The following is a 15,573-nucleotide window of genomic DNA, read 5'->3' as shown; positions in this document are numbered from 1 at the left end:
AGTACAATCACATACAGCACAACCACATAGTCACATTCAGTCAACTAAATGATTCTAGAATAATAATAATTCCATTCACATTTGGCTACTACAAATAGCCAGTGAAATATGATACGTTTTTTGTTACTTGAGAATAGGAATGACTGAGAATCCACTGCCTGCCGTTGTAAACTTTCTGCACACAAATCAAACACAGTACTGACTATATCTATAAGCCTCATCCAAAGGAACGAAATTCTAAGTCGTCCGCATTGTTTCAGGCATCATCCGTTCCAAAGTCTCATCTTGTTCACTGTAAAAAAAAAAATAAGAGTTCCTTTTTGGACAATTCCAGGTTGTCCCTCCTTGTTTCAGTATGTTTAATCTGCCTAATGACCAGGATCCTGGTGTCTACCCAATGTGCTGAGCACTCCTCCTGGACAGAGTCCGCGCTACATTCAGCTGCTGCAACCATGGTCTCTGTGTGAAGGCACTGTTAGAGAGTCAATCAACCAGAACAAGGTTAGGAGACCAAATCTGTGTCCTAGCATTGTGAAATACTGTATATGTAATGGCCTCAATACATTAATGAAGCGCCCTTACATTCTATCCTCTCCCCATACTGAAACAACTTGTTAGGGTGAACCAATAAGACTGACACTATATACCTTCTAAGCATGATAGTTGGCTCATGATTTGTTTCAGGACTTGTTAGGGTAAACCTATAACAGCTTCTAACCCCAAGTCATAAGACTGCTGAACAATTAATCAAATGGCCACTGGACAAGTTCAAATGTTTTATTATTTGTTACTTTAGTTTATTGGGTAAATATTCTCTTAACTCTTCTTGAACTGCACTGTTTGTTAAGGGCTTGTAAGTAAAGTATTTCACGGAAAGATCTACACTTGTTGTATTCAGCGCATGTGACAAATAAAGTTTGAGTTGATTTGATTTGACTATGTACCTTCTAAGCATGATGGTTGGCTCATGATTTGTTTGTACTGAAATCTATTCAGGGAGGATAAGGGTATATCATAGGCAGTGATGAAGTGGTAAAACCTGGCCAAGGCCAAACAGTATATGGCGTTTTCTCTGGGTGTGCGGTCGCAGTGGAGAGAAAAGGCCTCCAGTGAGGTGGTGAGTATCTGGGCGGAGTTTGGCGAGGCAAACACAGGTCTGAGATTGGTGTCTCTGGAAATGGGCGGGAGCGGGACTCTGCTCCTCCATTGGTTGCTGTTCTGATCCCCACTCTCATCCTCCTCACATCCCTTCCCTCCACATTCCCTCTTCTTCTCTCTTTCATCCCTCGTGGCCACAGGGTGTTGCTTCGGTAGTTGAAGAGGTTTATCCTGGGATGCCAGGGCGCGGAGCGGGCAGGATACATGAGATGGGCAGTTGATGGGGGTCAAACTTTGAGAGGCTGTGGACATCACCCTGATACCCGCCTTGGCCTCACTCCTCCTGGGCTTGGAGGACATCTTGGGGAGGGTGAAGCCGTCCACCAGGACCGTGTCGCCCACCCTGTTCCTGAACAGAGCCCTGTTGAGGCCCATGCAGTGCCTGGATTCTGCCCCAGCCTCACCCAGCCCTTTATCTGGAGGTATGTCCGCATGGGCAGGGCCATACCTGGGAGGACCACCACAGAGCACAGCCTGGTGGCCAGGTGACTCACACACTCCCTGTGGCCATACTGAAGGGCGATCCTCAGGGGGTCGCGACCCTGGGGATCCCGACAGGCAAGGGTCAGAACGCTGCTGGCGATAAAGAGTTTGAGGATGGTGAGCTGGCCGTGCTCGATGGAGGCGACAGCGGGACACTTGGCGACGTCGGGGTGGGCCGTCTGGTGGCACCACTCACGGTAATGGTGAACCCCCACCGGCTCAATGACATGCACCCCCCTCTCCAGCAGCCAGCCGGCCAGGTCCAGGTGGCCCAGAGAAACAGCGATGTAGAGTGCCACCCGGAGCTGGAACCTGGAATAATACAGAATCAATGTATTTATAACACGTTTCAAGTTTTTTTTGTCAAGTTCACAAGATACAGTGGGTTATAAAACAGTACAGTAAAATGCTTACTTGCAAGCTCTTTCCCACAATGCAGTATTAAATATCAGGGTAAGAGAAAAAACGTATGAAGGAAAAAAACACGAGAATATAAGCTATATACAGGGTCAGTACTATCATTGTAAGCTATATACAGGGTCAGTACTATCATTGTAAGCTATATACAGGGTCAGTACCTTTATTGTAAGCTATATACAGGGGTCAGTACTCATCATTGTAAGCTATATACAGGGTCAGTACTATCATTGTAAGCTATATACAGGGTCAGTACTATCATTGTAAGCTATATACAGGGTCAGTACTATCATTGTAAGCTATATACAGGGTCAGTACTATCATTGTAAGCTATATACAGGGTCAGTACTATCATTGTAAGCTATATACAGGGTCAGTACCTTTATTGTAAGCTATATACAGGGTCAGTACTATCATTGTAAGCTATATACAGGGTCAGTACTATCATTGTAAGCTATATACAGGGTCAGTACTATCAAAGCTATATAAAGGTTCAGTACCATCACTGTTGATTGTAAGTCTATCATACAGTTCAGTGTGTAGATGTGTATTCTGACCTCATCACAGGTCTCTCCCTAGACAGGTGTCGTTGGACGGTCAGTCTGTGTCCCAGGAAGCAGCCTCTGAGGAACTCCGCCCACCCATCCCAGGTGTCCAACCGTAGAGTAGCCCCTGGGAGACAGAGACACATGCAGGTTGTCCTCCTGGTTGCCATGAACCAAGAATGTGTTCCATACAGTCCATTTGTCTCTGTGTTACATCCATAAGGTGTTGAGCCAGAGGACCATTCATCTACTGCACAAGGAAGGCCATACCCAGGTCAATGGCGTAGTCGTGCAGCCGGTTGCAGTCGTAGAGTTGCAGGCCGGTGGGAGAGCTCAGTCTGAAGGAGCTGACGGGAAGCCCACACTGCTGGGACACCAGGGTCATGAGCCTGGCCACAGACGTACTCAGGAGAAACACAGTGCCCAAGACTGAGAGGGTCTCCCCCGTCACGGCACTGAACACACGCACCACCGGCTCCCGCTGAAGTATAAGACCATGGACATACAGTAAATTCACTTGTTTTACATAAATACCTATGTTGTGTTTATACACCGAGTAAACAAAACATTATGAACACCTGTTCTTTCCATGACAAAGACTGACCAGGTGAATCCAGGTGAAAGCTATGATCCCTTAATGATGTCACTTGTTAAATCCACTTCAGTGTAGATGAAGGGGAGCGGACAGGTTAAAGAAGGATTTTTAAGCCTTGAGACAATTGAGGCATAGATTGTGTATGTGTGCCATTCAGAGGGTGAATGGGCAAGACAAAATATTTAAGTGCCTTTGAACGGGGTAGTAGGTGCCAGGTGCACCGATTTGTGTCAAGAACTGCAATGCTGCTGGGGTTTTTCACACTCAACAGTTTCCTGTGTGTATCATGAATGGTCCACCACCCAAAGAACATCCAGCCAACTTGGCACAACTGTTGGAAGCATTGGAGTCAACATGGGCCAGCATCCCTGGGGAACGCTTTCAAACACCTTGTAGAGTCCATGCCCCAACGAATTGAGGCTGTTCTGATGGCAAAAGGCGGGGTGCAACTCAATATTAGGAAGGTGTTTCTAATGTTTGGTACACTCAGTATATATAAGTTAGGAGTCATATAATTACAGGGGTAAGATGAAGTGGCTCCTTTGCACTGATCTTAGGTCTGGTTTGTGTTTTTTTACTGCTAATAGTAATGGTTAGGATTTGGTGAGAGTAAACTGATCCTAGATCTGTGCCCAAGGGCAATTTCTATCCAGAGACAAATCAAAGGTCCATGCTATTTAAACTTTATAATCTACCACCATCTCGTGGCTCAAACTTGTAACAACATTTTCTAATTCATGTGCTGTACTGAGTTTTGTTCTATCACATTGAACACTAATCTGGGTGCAGATTAAATTGAACACTAATCTGGGTGAAAATTAAATTGAAGACTAATCTGGGTGCAGATTAAATTGAACACTAATCTGGGTGAAAATTAAATTGAAGACTAATCTGGGTGCAGATTAAATTGTTAACATAAATATTATGAATATGTATTTCAATGAACCCAAAGGGCCTCTTCTTCTCCTACTATACGGCCTGCTGTACTCTACTGTACTCTGCTGTACTCTGCTATGCTCTACTGTACTCTGCTGTGCTCTACTGTACTCTGCTGTGCTCTACTGTACTCTGCTGTGCTCTACTGTACTCTGCTGTGCTCTACTGTACTCTGTCTGCTGTACTCTGCTGTGCTCTACTGTACTATACACCACTGGGTATACAGACTCTTCAGATACTGTTAGCGAACACCAGACTGAGGTCGAGGCGATTACATGGGGAAAAGGTTTATGACTGTAAGGGTGTTTGGTACAAAGGCAACACTACATCGGGCCACATTTCAGCTCTATCCCAGGTCAACCATACAATACTATAGATTTCCACTCTAGTCAACCAGCAAGAAGGAGAGACAGACAGAAGGTCTGGCTTTGACTATGTCAATGATGGGATGTGTAAGTAAGGAGTAAGGAACACAAATAAACATTATTCTGATGGTTAAATTTGTACTTAGATACATAACCACTCTCCTCTGTTAGCAAATCTTCCACAGAACTTTGTGGAACAGAGTGAGTTCTGTCCCTGTCTGGCTCTGGACATGTACCCAGGGACCTCTGTACAACAACACTTCACACTCACGAAGCAGTGTTCTTACTAATCAATCACTCTACCATAACCATGGTCTCGGTATAAAGCAGTGTCCTTACTAACCAATCACTCTACCATAACCATGGTCTTGGTTGAGCAAGGGCAATATTACTTTAAGTCTCAAGCAGGGTGACCTCAACATTCTATATATCGCCATACTATATACCACCACACTATACAGTGGGGCAAAAAAGTATTTAGTCAGTCACCAATTGTGCAAGTTCTCCCACTTAAAAAGATGAGAGAGGCCTGTAATTTTCATCATAGGTACACTTCAACTATGACAGACAAAATGAGAAGAAAAAAAAATCCAGAAAAATCACATTGTAGGATTTTTAATGAATTTATTTGCAAATTATGGTGGAAAATAAGTATTTGGTCACCTACAAACAAGCAACATTTCTGGCTCTCACAGACCTGTAACTTCTTCTTTAAGAGGCTCCTCTGTCCTCCACTCGTTACCTGTATTAATGGCACCTGTTTGAATGAACTAAATCACCTAATCATACTATATAATCATACTATATAATCATACTATATAACCATACTATATATAACCATACTATATAACCATACTGTATAATCATACTATATAACCATACTATATATTACCACACTCTATATCACCATAATATATATAATCATACTATATAACCATACTATATAATCATACTATATAATCATACTATATAACCATACTGTATAATCATACTATATAACCATACTATATATTACCACACTCTATATCACCATAATATATATAATCATACTATATAACCATACTCTTTAACCATACTATATAACCATACTATATATTACCACACTAAATCTGAAACACTTTATGTTAATGATAGTATGAAGCTGTTTCAAGCAATAGCCAGCTCACTTTGATATGCATTTTCAAGCACGGGTAGAAACAGCTAGGTGTTTGGCTGGTACCTTCAGCAGGCAGCAGATGGCACTGCTAGGGGTGATGCCAACGTCTGTCAGGACCCAGCTGTCCCGAAGGATGGCACCAGCATAGCTCAGCTCCAGGAAGTACCTCACCTGCTTGTCGTCTGACAGTTGCACGTGGAAGTAATCCTGCCAGAGGAAGAAGATTGGAAACACAAGGAGCCGTAATTGAGTGTCCCATACAATCAGAGTGAGAGGGCTCAGCACTGATGGAGCCGTAATGGAGGGTGTCCCACACAGACACCCATTATGGAGGGTGTTCCACCCAGGCAGATGTCAATGTTTACCATACAATAATTGTAAAAGTGTCCAAATGTGTACAATTAAGAAATAAGGCCCAAGGAGGTGTGGTATATGGCCAATATACCACGGTCAAGGGCTGTTCTTAGGCACAACGCAACGTGGAGGTATATTGGCCATATACCACAAACCCCCAAGGTGAATTCTTTTTTTTTCTTCTCCAATTTAGTGGTATCCAATTGGTAGTTACAGTCTTGTCCCATTGCTACAACTCCCATATGGACTTGGGAGAGGCGAGAGCCAAGAGCCGTGCATCCTCCGAAACACAACCCAGCCAAGCCACACTGCTTCATGACACCATGCCCGCTTAACCTGGAAGCCAGCCGTGTCGACCGTGTCAGCGTGCACTGCTGCGTGCACTGCACCTGGCCCGCCACAGGAGTCACTAGTGCGTGATGGGACAATGTTGACAAAGCACTGCTGGCGTGGCTGTCTCCTACTGTAAGTACTATCGCCCTATCACATGTCTCCTACTGTAAGTACTATCGCCCCATCACATGTCTCCTACTGTAAGTACCATCGCCCCATCACATGTCTCCTACTGTAAGTACTATCGCCCCATCACATGTCTCCTACTGTAAGTACTATCACCCCATCACATAACCATGTCTCCTATTGTAAGTACTAGTCACATACTTTACTTGACACCAGCCAAATGAACAAATTGCTTCTTAGAATCATCTTCCTTTCCCATGGAGCTGTTGGCCGAGGTTGGAGTAGCCAGGAGGAAGGCATGGCCAGCCGTTGAGAAATGCTTGTTTTTGGTTATCATGGATTTATCTGTGGTGACTGTGTTACCTAGCCTCAATGCAGTGGGCAGCTGGGAGGGATGCAAACAGGCTCACATGAAACCCTTCATGAAGACAAGTAGCCTAGTGGTTAGAGTGTTGGACTGGTAACCGAAAGGTTGCAAGTTCAAATCCCTGAACTGACAAGGTACAAATCTGTCATTCTGCTCCTGAACAGGCAGTTAACCCACTGTTCCTAGGCCTTTAATGAAAATAAGAATTTGTTTTTAACTGACTTGCCTTGTAAAATAAAAATTTGAAGCAGAGCTTAATTTGTAAATTGGGAGGTGCCAGAGGGGGGGCTCTGTGGTACCAGAACTCATGAGAAAAAAGATCACCTATTATAATAGAGCATTGAACGCATATCATCACATTTGGGTAGAGCAGTAGAGTAGAGCCATTTACAGTAGGTGAACACATGGGGAACATTTTTAGTAGCCTAGGGTCCGGGAAAGTGTTGGCCTTTTTAAAACCGCATTTCGTGCAATTCTACATCCTTTTACATGACTGGAGACTTTGGCATTATCTTTTTTTAATCCGCACAAATGATCGAAATGGCAGGCTACTTTGACACTGACAAACTTAGTATCTGAGATCAATAAAAACGACCTTGTCTTGAATCCATCAATAGCCTATAGGCCTAGGTTTGTGGAGAAACATATAGTAGGCTACAATATGAGGAGGAAATTAGTCCTAAAAATGCTTTCCAGTTTCACTGACTCACCCAATGATGCGCAGCTCACTCGCTGGAGATTGTCGATGCGCTCGTGTCAAAAGCCTATCTCTCCCTCTCTCTGTTTTGTAAAACAATGTTTGGGAGTTGATCAAATATTTTGGTAGTCTACAGCATAGTCTTATCTTTTCAGCAAGAGTCATTGCTTTTCAACCTGTGTTTTCCCTCGATTGTATTTGAAATATTGCAAAAGGCCTGTTTTGTCTGCGTGCTGTTTTTTCACTGACAGATTTGCCTCGCGTTCCCGACTGTAGGCTATTCTTTGTTATTGGGCTACAATCCGCAGCTAGGCTATTTAAAAAATAAGCTATTGGTCCTCTGTAGCTAAATTATAGGGCTTCTCATGACGTATTAGGCTATTCTGAATGATTTAATTTATTTCTGAACAGACAGCAGTAATTCCGTAACTTTAGAAAATTCCTCCAGAACCCTTCATGCAGCTATGATTCTATAAGGAAACAAATGATGAAGTGCAACTCGGGAGAGATGAGTGGGCAGGATAATTGACGAAGAGGCAACTCGAATGAACTTTGATCGCTTTTATTATAATTGTTACATAGCAAAAAGTGAAAATTATTTTTCATGGCACGAGAGGTACCGGATTCGGCCAAGTAGGTTCCGGAACAAAACAGTCCAGAACGGAACGGTGCCGGATCCTGTTCTGGCATGATCCTGCTCAAATTAAGCACTGATTTGAAGTACCTAGGCCTCTACCTGCTGAGTATAAAGATTATTAAACTAGATTCAGTGGGCTTGTCATTCACAGTACTGATGAAAAATCAAGTACAGTTAATCTAAATGTGGATATACGAGGACATCTAGTGGTCACCGGATTTAAAAAAAATTCATGCAAGCTATCTTTGCACTAGCATGCGATGCCATATATTTGACGCAGGTATTTATTATTCAACATGTATTGTCATTGACTGGAACAAAATATAATTGTATGAGCTATGCCTCTGTGTCCCGGCGTTGTTGTACCCCTCTACTATCTGGCTTGGTGGGGCGATCTCGTTCTGCATGCCTGCTTCACTGAGATACAAGGTGTCGTCATGCATTTGTGCATGCACGCTGTTAACGGTCATATCCGTCTTGCTAGCTAATTTAGCTAGCTCATCAACCAGTATTTTATTCGCTTTTTCTGCACGATAGCACTTATTAAAGCCTTGAAACTCATGGGGACCTCACTGTTACCACGGGTCATCGAGCTAGCCCTTATTTGGCAGCAGGGTTGCATCGGTTTCCACTGGATTTGACAGCTTGTTAGGCTGGCTAGCTAGGTAGCTAATTCACTAACACGAACTGTTTATCACGTAGCAGCCTATGCTGACTAGCATCGCTAGCAACTAGCTAACATGGATAAAGTCTAGTCGTGGGTCCACAAAATCAAACAAATGGTACTGAACTGATGACAAAATCATGTTTAGAAATTGTAGTAGCTATTTATGTTGTTGTTGTTGTTTAATGACATTGCGAATATCATATTTTTTGTCATTTAACTACCGGTATGTATTTAATCCGGTTTCGGCATGAGAAAAGTATTAATCGCAAATTCCAGCACTAACGGATACCGGGAAAAAGAAATATGAGAACCGGTCACGAATGCGGAGCCACGCCCTAAAATAACATGTGACCACAAGGCGTTTGTGACGCAATCATGCGTTCCAATTTTGTCATAATTGTCTGTAGGTTCTAAATTGCTTATGAGCTTGGCTGCCCTTCAGAAAGTAGCTGATTCTTGTACTTTACAGCTGTATTTTCCTACAGTTACTAATAATACTAGCAACAAAACAGATTTCATTCCTTAAAATGATATTGCCAGATGGAAGAAAATAATAAGGTAGGCCTAAACTGTAATAAGATATACCTTAAAGACTGCTTGTGTTTAATCCTGAATCCAGTTGCCCCTCTTGTACTGGGATAAAACAATAGGCAACCCATGAACCTTATGGAGGAGTACATGTGTTTTGTAGACACACCTGGGTTCTAGACTGGCTGAGGTAAACATTTTAGGAAAGCCTGGGTTTTTAATATCGAAGTCATTCTAAGGGGTAGGTTTGACAAAGCAAATGAGTGAGTGAGTCTTTGACATGAAGACAGTGGTTAGATTCTGCCATTGGGACTGCTCTGATGTTTCCATTCTCTCCTGGTTATGACCATAGAGCCTTGTCCCAGTCTCTAGACCTGCCTGTCTGTGTGATGGATGACCACCTGACCTCTGAAGCTGTCAATGAGATGGTAAGTTGACCTTGTCATTTCATATTACAACATTAATCCAATAAAATGTTATAGTGATGCTATCATTGGCAATGTTGACGTACCACAACCATCTCTGTTGTGTTGCAGTTGTTTAATTGGCCCAACGTTGCCAATGCTCCTCCACTCTTTAACATTTAATAATCATTTCAGTATGATATTTGTTGTATATTAAGTTTGATTATTTGCAATATAATTACATTTCTACCAGGAGCAGAGCAATTCTACCAGGAGCAGAGCAACCTCAGTGATGGAAACCACAGAAGAGGGAAAGCTCAACAATGTGGAACATCTGACACTTATGGACTTCCTTCAAAACCTAACTGAGAAGTATGTTCTGTTTTCTTTGGTACAATCACACCTTCAAGGAAATAGGATCAAATTAGAAACTGATCAATCGGAAAAAAATGTTCAGTGCTAGAAAAGTTGTCACATTGCAATTTTGCCAAAACAACTGACACAAAGCAAGTATAACTTCACGATCAGGCAAATAATTAAATAAAAACTATTCTGCCACGCATCCTGATATGACAACATTTATAACAATATTGTTTTCAGGCAATGGAGGGGGATTCGTGAGGGCATGTTTGACCCGGTAAGATCATGTTACTGACAATTTAATCAGATTACCATGAAAACTCTGCCTAATGTTTAACCTTGTTCATAAGCTTTTGAAAGACGCACTATGCAACATTTTAAAACACTTCTTCTGTTTCTGGAATACAGCTGACAAAACAACAGCTTGCCGGCTTGTGTCTCAGGATTGTCCAGTTTTTATCGGACAAGCTGATGCAGATCATCATCCCAGGTCTTTACGAACTACTGGGCATCCAAAATGCTGCCTCTTCTCCATTGTCACAGAGATCTCTCACAGCGTCACTCACCAGTCTGTTAGACGATAAGGTTAACACCAAGTCCCGCGTGAGATTTACTGAGGCTGGTGTACCTAAGAGGCCAGGCAGTCGAAAGTCTTACAATAGCTTTCGCATCCCGACTCCCTACCCTTCCTCCAACTGTATGGAGCAGGAAGAGGAAGAAGTGCAGGAATCACAACTTAAGTTCAAGGAGATTTACCTGACTAAGGGCAGTCTGGGCAGTGGAAGCTACCTGCCCAAGGGGGCCATGAGGTATGTTCTTAAAGGGAAATTTAACAACTTCATATTCATCTCCAGCATCACCATATGTGAAAATTACACATTTCCATGCTTTGTAGTAAAAAAAATATAGAGGGACGTAACTGTTTCCAATAGTGCTGAGAAATTAGTGCTTTTTGAGGTTGGTTTGGTTTCCATTCAAATATTTAAAAAATAATCACGGTTTTGGATTTCAATACTTTTTTTAGACATTGAATGCACTATGGATTATGTGTGTTGAATGCTGTAACAACACATAATAAAACAATGAATACAAGTCCCATGATGGTAGTGACTGTCCATTACTGTTTATGACTTATCAACCATCATTTACTTTCTCATATAAAATATTTATTTGATGACTTTATTATTTCATTCCAAGTCATCAACTCATCTATAGAGCTGCTGCTTATCCTGTCTGACAAAATCACTATTTTAGTAGTTCTTCTAAGTAAATAAGACCTACTTTTATGACCGCTGAACACCAACTGTCAATCACTTAGATCATGTATTTCCAGGTAGAGGATCCTCGCAACGCAACTGCTTTTTATCTCTCTCATGCATTCTCTCGTCTCTCCGTCTCAGTTAATGAGGTTTCCGTATCTGCTCCACACAGAGTGGACAAGCAAGTGGGCGTGCAATGGATTATGGGAATTAATTGCCATATTTTCTGTGCTAAACTATGTAGAATATTGGCCTGTTGGAAACTACAACTCCCTACTACATTGCATAGTTCGTGCTTGATCTGATTTATCTCTACAGAAACTGAGCATCGAGCTCACAGAAGAAGAAAAAAATTAACTATATGGAATTCAAATAATTGAGCCGACGTCGGTCAATTAGTTGTTTAAAAACCGAAAAATAACAAAAATGTTGGTTAAATGCTCAGCTCTAGATTCTAATGACATCATCAGTGTGCATCGTGTGATTTTAACCAATTATGAGTAGGCATTGCCTACTAATTGGTTGATGATGTCATAGAAAACACTTATCTTCCTCTTTCTTTTTTACTACAAAACATAGAAATGCCCGTTTTTCACATATGCTGATGTTGGGGTGGTGCTGGAGATGATGAATATGAAGTTGAAACATTTAGAAATTTCCCTTTAACATTTCTTCAAACTGCCTTGTATTTATGATTGTCCTTGAAGTTATTAGAAGTTACAGTATTTGAAGTTTATAGCAATTTGGATTTTTGTAGAGGATAGATGTTGCCAGGATAGATAGATATCTACAGGCCAGTTTCAATACAAATGACTTATACAAAATACATTTTATTGGGCTTTAGAAATTAAGCAGTTAGGCTGACATCACACTAAGGTTTTTTCTCAGAGAAACAGCAGCGTTTTCCTCATTGTTTTCAATGGTGCAGATGTATTTGACACACTGAATGTGCATCACAGCCTTACATATTATTTGTTTGACTTTGATGATTTCTGCGTTTTTTTCCCCAAGGACTCTAACCTCTCTGTCTGATGTGCAGAAGAAAACAACCAACTCTGAGACGCTACAAGTCCTCTTAGGTGTCTCAGAGGACACCCTTGTCACCTGTGTGCAGGACAGCCTGCAAGGTTCTCTCTCCAAACTTGCATGCATGTCCAATTCTCCATCTGGAAGTGCAGGCTCTATGATGCTAACCCCTGCTGTAATGGCAGAGTTGGCTAAAGATGTCAAGTCGGCCTTATCAGTGGTCGTTAAGAGTGCCTCCGCAAGTCAAACCTCTCTAGTGACACCGGTAAGGGGAGACTCACAGACCAAGGTGACTGAGAGCATGGTGAGAGAGCTGGCTGTTAAACTTGAAAAAGTTGACCAAGAGAGCAAGAGTCTAACAGGGCAAGTCATGACCACCATCTCTGACACAATGGTGGCTTTTGTTGACGAGAACGAACACAATTTGCTGGAAGATCTGAAGGACAAGATCACGTTTTTGGCATCGCATGTTGGCTTCATTGAGGATCTTGATGCCCTGATAAGGAAATACGAGAGCAGCTACAATATTAGTGAATCTGGTTCCTCCTGCACGCTCACATCTAAGAGCATCCAAAAACTCTCTAGCCGGGAGTTTCAAACATCAGCAATACAAGCAGTGAGTGGAGTTCTTGACAAAAAAGTCAGTAGTTTGAGCTTTCCTAGTTCAGTCGTTCAGTCTGAGTTAACAGGTGCTGTATCAGGTCAAACATTGTCTGGCATTGTAAAGACAGAGTCAATTCACCCAGTGGGCTCAGCAGCGTCAGTAGTTGTTAAGACTTTCGTGTCAGATATGAAGTCCTTGGCTGAATCTGAAGAGAGTCCCCAACAGAAGAGTGCCTGGTCTGCTGCTGTTCACATTTACCACAGCATCCAAAACAACTTGAAAGATTATTTCGGCAAGCTTCAGCGATGTGCCTTAAAGAGCATTGTCACATCTGATGATAACATCACAAATGCTGAGTTTAAGGAGACAGTTCCACTTCCTTGCTTAAACATGAAATATAGGCCCAGTAAGAGTGAGCCTCAGTTGCCAGAGTCCACTGGTGCAGTTACTTTACAAAGAGGCCTAAGTGAGAGCTCAAAACTTCTTTGGGCAAAAAAAGAGTCAGAAGAAAGCAAGCTCCTTCTGACAACTTGCACCAAAGAAGTCATCTCAGAGCTTCTGGTCTTGTACAAGACTGAGATGTCAAAGGAGGACCCCCTGTACACTGTTGGAGAAAAAGGATCAGGCTTCTCTATTGAGAGAGAGAAATGTGTAGAGGGTGTTCTGGCTCAGCTTGGGGATATTGCCCATTCCAGGGCCTCGTCACCAATAGTATGTGAGTTCCCCTGTCAAATTGAGGACAGCAGAAGTAAGGCCACAGCTTCTTTGACCAGTCTGTTAGATTGTATTAGAAAACTCTCAAGTGAGGAATTTAAGAGAAATGCCACTCAAGCAGTGAGTGAGTTCCTAGTTAAAAAGTCCACCAGTAGCTTAACTAGTGCACAGCCTGCTTATTCTGTAGCATCCAGGTCTTGTTCCATTCAAAACCAGTACACATGGTCAAAGGATATTTGTGCGGATTCTGCTGCCTTTGGCATCATTGAAACATTTGTGGAAGACCTGCAGAGCTTGGCGCAACCTGCAGAAGTAGAGGAGAGAGAACCTGACCTCCAGGAAAATGCACAAAAGCTACAGAGCAGGATCTGGTCTGCTACCACTAGTTTATATAACAATATTAAGAAGACATTAAAGGACTTCATCATTCACCAGCGGAGGTCAGACATGCTGAGCAGAATGTCTAGTCATATACCCACAGAGGACTCTGGACATCTTGGGACTAAGGAGTACCTTGGTTTGGCAAGCCAGGACTTGAGGCAAGCTAGTAAGAGTGTGCCTCACTTGCACAGTTTGAACCTTGAAGTGGCTCTACACAGGGGTGTCAGCGAGAGTTCAAAACTTCTCTGGACTGAAACAGACGAGGCTCTACTGACCAATAGTACCAAAGAGGTCATTTCAACAATCTTGACCTCATGCGAGGATCAGGCATCAAATGCACCTTGCTTCTCCACAGTAGGAAAGAAAATATCTGATATGTCCCTTGAGGTCAACATGTTGGTAGGTGGTGTTCTGTCTCAGCTGAAGGACATCTCCTTGTCAAGGTCCCCAACACCATGTGAAGACATGTTTGAACGTCTCCAAGGTTCTCCTGAGCGAACCTCTCCAGTAAGTCTAGATTGCAGCACGGCTGCCTCCAAAGGCATTGCATCTTCCCACAGTCTTTCAACAAAGAGCCTCCAAAAACTCTCTAGTCATGAGTTCCAAACCAAAGCTGAGAAAGGAGTGAGTGAGGTCCTCTCTAGATCATTTAACATTGTGGAGGAAGGCACAACAGATAAGTACCTCCAGTCTGTATCTACATCCACCACATCTACTGATATTATACAAACCATGGTGAAAGACCAGCAGGAGCTCACCCAGACCACCCAATCATCTGACATGGTATCTGGAACCTCCCTGCTCACCACTGGACAGGTTTCTGAGAAAAGAATCTGGTCTGTTGCTCGTAACATCTACTACAGTCTGCAAAGTAAGATTACGGAGTTTCTCAGAAAAGATCTTCAAAGATCAGACACAACACTTGGTTCAATCCAAATCTTTACATATCAAAGCAGTCCTGCATCACAAAGAGCAAGTCTCGGCCATCTTGAGGTCAACCAGAGCAGTGTTACACCTGGTGTAAACGATGCCTGTGTGGACATTCCGCACAAATTACTACCTAAAACCACTGAGCTCTCAGGATCCATGCTGGAGGATATTGGCACGATCCGTTGTAGGAGTGCTGACAGCCAAAATACAAGAAATACCTCTTCTTCACGCTCTTCCATCTCTCTAACACCTACTTCAAAATTAAGGCAGTCGAAATGGCACTTTGCTTTACCCGGGACTCCCATCCCCACTGAGTTTCCTGCTCAGATTGACTTTCCCATTGTTAGAAACACAATCATTGAGGACTTCTTTCACACAGAGGACTTACTTCCTGTAACCTTTGTGGACAAAGTCAGGCAAGCTGCTGGGGTGGTAGTGGACATTATGGTGGAAAGTGTTGAGAACACACAGGAAAATGGACAGGGTGCTTCACATCTTGACGACCTCCGATCTGCTGTTAGGAAATTGAGA

At 42.7% G+C, this 15,573-nt stretch overlaps 1 pseudogene; it reads right to left on the bottom strand.

The window, feature by feature from the left end:
* Positions 1-237: 237 nt before the first annotated feature.
* On the bottom strand, positions 238-8,612 carry LOC139414466 (protein ANKUB1-like; annotated as a pseudogene).
* Positions 8,613-15,573: the final 6,961 nt, after the last annotated feature.

This window comes from Oncorhynchus clarkii, chromosome 1 (genome assembly GCF_045791955.1).
Source record: "Oncorhynchus clarkii lewisi isolate Uvic-CL-2024 chromosome 1, UVic_Ocla_1.0, whole genome shotgun sequence".
NCBI classification, from domain to species: Eukaryota; Metazoa; Chordata; class Actinopteri; order Salmoniformes; family Salmonidae; genus Oncorhynchus; species Oncorhynchus clarkii.
The sequence above is the reverse complement of the archived record's forward strand: the minus strand, read 5'-3'. Positions and strand labels throughout refer to the sequence as shown.